General features: G+C 37.2%; 1 protein-coding gene across 1 annotated transcript in view; it reads left to right on the forward strand.

Moving 5' to 3' along the window:
• GALNT5 (polypeptide N-acetylgalactosaminyltransferase 5) overlaps nt 1-9,797 on the forward strand; it is an 81,444-nt gene that overhangs the window by 19,595 nt on the left and 52,052 nt on the right. The gene's annotated exons all lie outside the window — the stretch shown is intronic.

Below are 9,797 nucleotides of genomic sequence, written 5' to 3' on the forward strand. Positions count from 1 at the left end.
ACTCTTTTGAGCTCTCCAAGATTCCCAGTATAGAGGGAAACATTACTGGAAACATTCTCTTGCTTTCAGAGTCAGTAGTAACTTTGAGAAAAAAAGAATTGTAGTTCTTTTTTTATGGAATTATTAAAATTATTACATATAAATATCATAACTAATAAGATAATTTCACAAAAATGTTTATACATCTGGATTATATCCTACAGAAGTGAAGGATAAGAGATACCTCTCATTTTACAGACAAGGACCTGAGGCCCCGGGAATCTTGACACATGGCTACAATCCCCTGAGGTTATTCAAGCAGTTTCTTCTGCTTACTGATATTGGAATGAGTTAGAAGGGACACTAAAGATAATTTAGTCCCACTCCATTTTACAGATGAGGAAACTGAGGCTCCAAAAGTATAAATGGTATCCTTTTAATAATATATGTGGTATAAATAGGGTAAATAAAATGAGGTAAGTATAAATAAATGATAAATGGGATAAGTACCCAAGATCACACAAGCAGTAAGTGCCAGAACAGGAATTTTAACAAAGATATTCTGACTCCATATCCTTTTCATTAAATTATCTCTCCCCTCCCCCCCCAAAAAAGTCCATAAAAGTGTGGTTGAAGGGCGTAAATATCAACAAAAGTAAATATTTTGGTACAGAACATGTTTTATATGATATAACAGAACAAGTATTTTGCTCATAGGCAAGGGATGTAAGTTTTAGTTCAGCCTCTGCCAATTATTAGCCATATGACTTGAACAATTCAATTAATTATAATAATTCACATTTACTTAGCACTTTAAGCACACTTACTTACCTGAATTTAAAGTCAGTATGTACTTTCTCTATAACTTTGTAAGGTAGGTGGTGTATTATGACCTTAATTTTACAGATAAAGAAATTAATGTTCAGAGAAGTTAATGTGACTTGGATCTTACAGCTGGTAGTCACTTCAGTAAATTCAGGAGTCAAGATTAGAACCTCTTCATTCCAGTAGTGTGTGTGTGTCTCCTAGAACCGTCTTTATCTGCCCAATGGGAATGATGATAATTGCTCTATTTCACTGGGCTATTGTAAAGATCAAATGGCAAAAGGTGTAGAGGTTTAAAAACAGAAGTTGCTTTAGTAATGTAAGGTGGCATTGTGCCATCTCTTCCCCCCATTTTTGTCTGTTGCCAGGCACTCAGCAAACCATTACCAAGATTCAGAAAACTCATGCAGGTGACTTGTGTTTCTAAAACCTGATAGTGCTGGTTGATTTTTAACAAATTATTTTCTACAAAAAAATGGATCAGTGAATTTGGGGGTTCAGTTATGGCTGAACTTTTCTAAATTAATAGCTGTATGGTTCAGACAAATGGTGTGAAAGAAAATAAAAGAAATTCTTTTATCGAACTATACCTTCTTCTTATCAATGGCAGGGGAAGAAAGTCCCAATAATTCTAAGGTCTTGGAGAAAAGAATTTAATTCTGGGTAGAGTTCTTCAGTAAGACATTCTTTTCTCCTCAAGATCTACTTGAAGATACTAGAGCTTTGGGAGTGAAGGTCCCCTTACGCCCCACATCAAGGCTGTAGTTGAATTGCAAATAGAAGTTGAGAAAATCTTCCCATCGACCTTTTGTTCAAGCAAGTGAAGACAGAGACCTGACCCAGGCATCACATTTTGACTGTTATGGAATAAAATGAAAAATTCATAGAAGTGAGAGAAAATGTTATCATTCTCTCAAATCTACTGATTTTTAAGCGGTATTTATTTGATAGGCGACATTCAAATGCTGTTACTTGCCTAGTATTCAGCATAGGCAAGCCAGGAGGGCTGGAACTGTCATTTTGAAAGTCTTTTGATAAGTGATGAGAGTTTGATTATTTTAGATTCAGGAACCACTTTTGAGAGGGTCAGATCATCCAGTTATGGTATGTCTATTAAGAGGAAGACAATAAGAATCATGGTACTTTTGGCAGCATATATCTTTTCCTATTTCTACAAAAATGCAATTGATTTCATCTTTAGACCTATCACAGTACCTTATACATTCAAACATTCAGTAAATATTTGATAAATTCATGGTAATGAATTAATGCATGAATGAATGTTTATACCCCACCAATTCACAAACCACAGTTCTATGGACACTAGGAGAATAAAGTGCATTTATTACCTACAAACATTTTTAATATGACTGTAAGCTACAATATTACATGCTATAGGTTTACAAGAGGGGTTCTTACCCTGGGATCCATTAATTTTTTTTTAATTTGATAGTTGCATTTTACTTTAAATGGTTTTCTTTGTAATCTTGTGTTTTTTACTTTATGCATTTAAAAATGCTATTCTAAGAAGGGGTCCATCAGCTTCACCAGACTCCCAAAGGGGTCCATAATACCCAAAAAAGTTTAAGAATTCCACATTTATAGAGTAAGAAATTATTATCCACACCACACCTTCAAGTAAACAATAATCCCTAAAAGTAATTTACAGTTAGTCTGGTTCCTGTTCTAACAAATAAGAAAAAGAAATGCTGGACATATATTTTATATCTGAACAAAAGGCCACGAATCCACTAGAAACTTTACCAATGGTTTGCATTGCCATAACATTAAGAAACAACCATAAACTGCCAATATCAGTGAGTCGAATTAACTGCTTGAATAATCCCACAGGATTGTAGCCATTTGCCAAGATTCTCTGAGCCTCAGGTCCTTGTCTGTAAAATGAAAGTATTGAACTTGATGATTTTTAAAATAATTCAACTCCAAAAGTCTATGATTTAAGTGTAAAACCAGTCTGAAAGCCAGCAAATTTTGAATTCATTCTCTTAAGCCTTCTGGGCTTTAGAACAAACTGACCATTCTTAGCTCAAAATGAGGTCACACTTTGCCAAGGGGCAATCAGGAATTTCATCCAATGAACTATGTAATAACCTGAATTACAAGTATACTGAGATAGTGGAGGAGACTGGAGAAAGAACACAAGTCACAGATCAAAACAATCATGAAATCAAGGTTTTGTCCTGGGATGTCTAATTTAAGGGACCCTGACAGCGTATGCAAGTCCTTTAGCAGCATAGAAACAACAGTGCTTAGCACTTAATAATAACAATATTTATATAGTGCTTTAAGTTTTACAAAGCAGTTTACAAATATCTCATTTAATCCTTGGTATTATTATTATCCCATTTTTACAGATGAAGAAACTGAAGCAGGCAGAGGTTAACTGACTGGCTAAGGGTCACACAACTCTTTTTTTTTTTCTTAAAGGAATTGGGGTTAAGTATTATTTGCCTCAGTTTCCTCATCTGTAAAATGAACTGGAGAAGGAAATGGCCAACTTCTCCAATATCTATGCTAAGAAATCCCCAAAATGGGTAACAAAGAGTAAGGCATGCCTGAAAAATGAATGAACAACAACAAAAATGGTATGTGTTGTACTGGGATAGAATGGACCCTTCATCACCAGATGGTTTATGGGATCTCTTTCAGTTCTAACATTCTTTGTAAACAACATTATGTACCATGTCTGATTGGAGGGTAGGGAGCCATAGGGGGGCAAAGAAATAAATCTTAATTGGGCATCAGGAATTTCACCAGAGTCCTCCAAATCCCATTACATAGGCAGCTCCTCCCAAGGCCAGAAATGCTTGGATGCATAGAAATTTCTGTTTGTATTACTTTGAAAGCAATTTGAGATCATAAAAATCAAAGAATCAAAGCAACTGAGAAATCATCTAGGCCAATCTCATTTTTCAAGTGAGATAACTTGGGACAATTAGGCAAGTGAAATGATTTACCTAGTCACACAGCAAATTCATGGCAGATCTGAAATTAGAATTCATTTCTCTTTTAAGTATTAACTGCCTAAACCTGTTTTAGTCAATTTCCCTTGTGGTTATTACCTATGTCACCTGGTATTTTCTAAAAATCAGAAAGAGATTACTGAGCATTTCACTGGAAGTTTTTGTTCATCTTGAATATACTGAGCCATAACAAGTATCCTTTGCTTTATAGTGTGGATCTGTTCCAGCAAGGATAACTTATAGGCACATAAATCAATTATTCTCTTCTCACTGACTTCAAAAATAAAAATCAGAGATTCTAATTCAAAGGGAAAAAATAGGATAACTCAAAATAAAAAGTAGAAAATTTTCTAGTGAAGAAGGGGACACAATTGTGACAAATCTTATAGCCTGCTCAACATTATAGTATACCAGCATTATTCTTCCTGCTGAAAGCACTTTCTTTACTTTTGAAGTGTTTCTGTTAAAATGTAGGCTCTTGGAAGGTGAGAACAGATTTATCTTTTTTTTATATTCTCAGTGCTTAATCAAATTCCTGGTACATAGTAGGAGTCTAATAAATGCTGATTGAGCCTTTCACAATATTTCCCTAATTTCGGAAATATCTTTTTTATAATTGACTACTATGCCACAACTATCTAAAACAACTTCATTTAACTCATGACTTCACATAAATGAGAACAACTGGTTTGTTTTTGTTTTTTCTCCTCCTGAAAACAACACTGGGTTTTCAATATTTAATATAGTTAAGACACAATATACCTGTGAAAATTCTGTATAGTAGAAAGAGCATTGAAAACAGGGTCTATTTATTTAGAATCAAACGACTTGGGTTTGAATTCTGACTCTCAGGCTTACTGACTTGTGCTCACTACTTTGGATAATTTGCATCTCTTTTGCATTCCTTAGTTTCTTCATCTATACAATGCAGGAATTAGACTAGTTAATTTCTCAAGTTACTTCTATTACTAAATCCTTTGAAATAATTGGACTCCAGTCTGATAATTCCATAAATTCAAAGCTTTTGTTTTCTGTAAAATCAATTCCCCATATTACCAAGTCTACAAATTTGAAATTGCATGTAATTTACTTTGAATATGGGCTATCTATACTTTGGGTGAAATTAATGTATTGTCAGCAAATTTGTCTTCAAATGCCTATTTTCCTTGCTTTGACTGATTAATACACGGCCTTTTAAGTAAGGTCAGAGCGGGTGTTTGCATGTCTTAACTGGACTAATTCTCTCCCAGACATAGAGACTGTTTAGGTGGGGCTTATTACTTAAGGTTAATCACAGGGTTTTCGAATGGCAAGTTCCTGAGATATCGACTTGGTTGTGGTCTCATGGAAAGAATACCAAATTAGGAATCAGAGGGACCTGGGTTTGAATTCTCCCTCAGCTCTTACTGAGCTTGGGCTTCAGTTTCTTCCTTTGAACTATGAGGGTGGTTAAATGACCTCCACGGTCCCTTCTAACTCTGAATCCTTTAATTTAAAGTTTAAAGGAATTTTGTATCCATATATTTCTTAGTTCACAAGAGATTTTTTTAAAAGGTCATTTTGGCCAGAGACATATTAGAAAAATAGGATGGCTCAAAAATAATCACAGCTTACATTTACATAAAGTTTTAAGGTTCCCTTTAAGATTTACAAAGTTTTTTACGTATCTTTTCTCATTTTTGGTTCTTATAATAAAATTGTGAAGTAGGCAGAGTCAACGGCAGGCAATTCTGGTTTTGCTATTGTAGTGAGATTTAGAGGGTGCTGACAACATGTGTACCCCTTTAGAAGGGAAAAACTACATAGCTTAGCAGCTAATTAGCAAGACTAATTAGTTAACATCAGAAACTACCAGATGGTTTGCTTCTTTTCCTCAACCCTGCCTCATTTTTGAACCCTGAGTGAACTTCGTCTTGGTCCAGCCCAACCTTATTCCCACATCTGAGGGTGGTCTCTCCAGAAGGAGCCTGGAAGTATCCCAGACTTTTCTGTCCTCTCTCACCTTGAAGTCCTAAGATCTCCCTAAAGTCTTAAATCCCACCTTCAAACTATGCATAAATCTTCCCAGCCTCAAAAAACCTTTACTCCTATCTCTTCAGATTTTCATTCTCTCTCTTACCTTTCTCAGCCAAACTCCTAAAAAAAAAAAGCTCTCTAAATTCCAAACCACCACTTCCTCTCCTTTCACTCATTCCTCAACCTTTTGTAATCTTGCCACCAACCTCAAACTGTTCTCTCCAAAGCTACCAATGACTTTTTTTTTTTTGCTTTTTGGAAGGCAATTGAGGTTAAGTGACTTGCCCAAGGTCATACAGCTAGTTTTTGTGTGTGTGTTAAGTGTCTGAGGCCAGATTTGAACTCAGGACCTCCTGACTCCAGGGCCGACGTTCTATTCTGTGCCACCTAGCTGCCCCATACCAATAACTTCTTAATTGCCAAAGCTGATGGTCTTTGCTCTGCCCTCATCCTTTTAACCTTAATCCAGACCGTGCATGGAAGATAGGGATGTCTACCTGATGTGTGTGTGTGTGTGTGTGTGTGTGCCAGGGTGATGGGAATAGTTAGGAGAACAAGGAGAGCTGGAGGGACAGGAGGTCCTGGTGAATAAAAAGAAAATTTGGGAGGAATGAGGCAAAAGGAGAAATGAAAGCTCTTTTACTGTCATTTCTGTCACTGACCACATCGGCCCTCATGGGTATAATTATCATCTCTTTGTCAGTTACTACCAGACCTTCATAGCCCCCAGTTTCTTCCCTTACCTTTAATCCTGCATCACCAATTGACCGAGTGGACATTTTAACTAGATTTCCTGGAGACCTCTCAAGCTCATTTTCTTTCTCCTTAAGCCTACCCCTCTTCTAAACTTCCCTATTTCTATTAAAGGCATCACACTCCTAGGTTCATAAGCACGAGCATTATCTCCAATTCTACTCTCCCTTATCCCACTCAGCCAAATGTTGATGTTTCAAATTTCCCCACTTTATCCGATCTTACACACACCTGCCAAAGCAGTTTTTCCTCAAATGTGGGCATATATGACCATGCTATTGGCCTACACAATCAACTCCAGTGGTCTCTAGGAACATAGAGAAACTTTCTTTATCTTTAAAAACGTTCACAACCTTGCCCCAACTTATATTTCCAGCCTCATCCGCCATCCTTTATTCTATGCTCCAGCCAAACTAGACTTCTCTTTGTTTCTCACAGAGAATGGTCAATCTCTTATCTCTAGGTCTTTGTCCAGGCTGTTGTCCATTTCCTCTGCCTCATGGACTCCCTCTCCTTTTTCAAGATGCAACTCTCTACAGGCTAGGGTGCTAGCAGACAGTGGGATCAATACAAATGTTTTCTTGACCCTACCACTAGCTAGTGCCCTAAGTTGTATTTCTTTACTTTGTATTATTAATATATTTTTTCTTCATCAATTTATACATGTACCTGTCTCCCCCATTAGAAAAGTAAACTCAAACATAAACTTTCATTCACTGTATTTGTATCCCCAAATCTATTTGTATCACAGAACCTAGAATGTAGTGAGTGCTTAAAGAATACTTTATGTAGGGTTATGTTCCATGCTTGCCAAGGCCATGCTTTGTCTTGCTTTCCCCAGGGGGGGAGTGTAAGAGAAATGAATAAACATTTATTAAGCACTTGCTGAGTGCCAGGTACTTTATAAAGTGCTAAACATTTTACAAATCTTATCTTATTTGATCCTCACAACAGCCCTGAGAGGTAGGTGCTATTATATCTTCTTTTACTGTTGATAAGTGATTTGCCCAGGGTCACACAGCTAGTAAGTGTCTGAATTCCAGACTCCAAAATTACTACTTTGGGTTCTAGAAGGAGGGAGAACAAATACTGAAGATGAAGAAACTGAGGAACAGTGAGGTTAAGTAAGTGGTAAGGCCAGATCTTATGACTCCCAGGCTCTGCCTTCCTTCAATGATAGACATGTGACTCTATAATCACAGCCCAAAGCTATAGGCCAAAGCTCTGGCGATACTCACACACTTTTGATTTATTAACCAAACGAAAAATAGGTGCATTGTTTGACAATACATTTCATTGACCAACCTCATAAAAGCACCTTTCTAAACACTGGTGGTTGATTTTTCTTGTGGATTGAACAATGTTTCATGTATAGGTAAAGTATTAAGAGCCTTGCTGGCAGACAGGAGAAGGCCGCCTGGGAGGTCTGACAAGGGGCCGTCTGATAGAGTGTGGCATAGGCAGAGAGATGGGCTTGTGCCAGCAGAGAGGCATAAACCACATGACATGGAAAACCCCCAAAACCAGCAGCAGCCAGAACAAACACTAATACCATGCTCTCTTGTTCTCACTTGGGAGCAACCAATCAAGATAATTTCAAGGTGGCTCCAGTGAAGCAGATGTAGTCTCTGTGAGATGGCCCAGGATGTGCTGCAAAAGGAGACATCAGCTTAATTATTTGGCAATTATGGATACTGCTGTACACATATGCTTGCTTGAATGCAAAGCAAGGCAAAGAAAATACCCGAGGGCAGACACTCTGGTGAAACCGCCAATGAGAGCACCAATTATAGCCCACTCAACAGCAAGGACTGGCTTTAATAGTTTATATTTAAAATCGGTCATAATGCCATCCTGTGGTTCACAACCTACTTACAGGAAGAACCCATGGCTTGTATTCATAATAAAATAAGTAGTATATTAATAGTATACTATTATACATAACAATATATAATAGCATACTATTATACATAATACATTCATAATAGTGATAATCATATTATAGTTCAGATCTATCTTTATAACAATTTGAAAACTATTTGTATAACATTTTGAACTTTGCAAAGTGGCTTACATGTAATTTTCTCATTTGAGACTCCACCCTATGAGGCAGACACTGTAGGTATTATAAAGAGGAAATTGAGGTCCAGAAAAATGAATGGAAGCGACCTGCGCACCATCTCACAGCTAGGAAGTATCAAAGACAGGACTTCTTGACTCCAAGCCCAAAGCTCTACTGTTTGTTGTCTTGAATGAGTTTTCCAGGGTCATAGAAATAATATGTAGCCTACTGGGGCGAGGGAGCCAGTTCCTCAGAACAATCCAGTACTTGCTCTGCTGCACCACATTGTTCCCCAGCAACAAGAGGTGAGTAACACAAGGAGAATTAGGATGAAAAGACTTTATTGTATGAAAGAAGAGAAAATGGACCCTGAGTCAGAGGAATGGGATTCAAGTCCCTGCTCTTACTTCTGTCTGTATAACCCCGGCAAAGTCATTTAAGCAATAAATATTTCTAAAGCATCATTTTATTCTCCTCTATAAATGAGGGCTTTATATTAAATCACCCCTGATGTGCTATTTAGTTCTAAATTCTATGATCCTTATTTTACATGTGAATATAACAAGATGCAGAAAAAGTAAGTAACTCATTCAAGGTCCCACTATAATTGAAAAATAACAGAACTCAGTCTTAGATTCAGAATTTCTGACTCCAAGCCCAGGACTATTTCCACTATGCCATGTGACCTGTTGCTTTAGTCTTTTCATAATAGTATTATAACTTTACAGCCACCCATCTGGATGTGATGGTACATGGCTGTAGTCTCTGCTAGTGGGGAGGTTGATGCTGCTGGATCTCTTGAGTTTAGGAGTTCTGATCTGTAAGAAGGCCAAAGTTGGCAGGGTGCTTGTACTACCTGGCATCAATATGGTGAGCCCTCAGAACTGAGTGAGTGGTTAATAAGGCTAATTATGAGGGAGCAGATACACCCAGATTAGAAATGGAGCATGGCAAAACTTTCTTGATGATCAGCAGTGGGATAGACCCATGAGTGGCTACTATACATTCAGCCTGGGCCCAATCCTGAGAGAAAGACAGAGACAGAGAGACAGATGGAAAGACAGAGAAATGAATGAATGGATAGGTAAATAAGTAAATAAAGAAATGGATATACAGAAAGATGAGAGAGAGAAGAAAGAAAGAAAGAAAGAAAGAAAGAAAGAAAGAAAGAAAGAAAG

The sequence above is a fragment of the Petaurus breviceps genome, unplaced genomic scaffold (assembly GCF_028583685.1).
Source record: "Petaurus breviceps papuanus isolate PSGF00001 unplaced genomic scaffold, PetGlider_PUasm1.0 91133, whole genome shotgun sequence".
Classification (NCBI taxonomy): domain Eukaryota; kingdom Metazoa; phylum Chordata; class Mammalia; order Diprotodontia; family Petauridae; genus Petaurus; species Petaurus breviceps.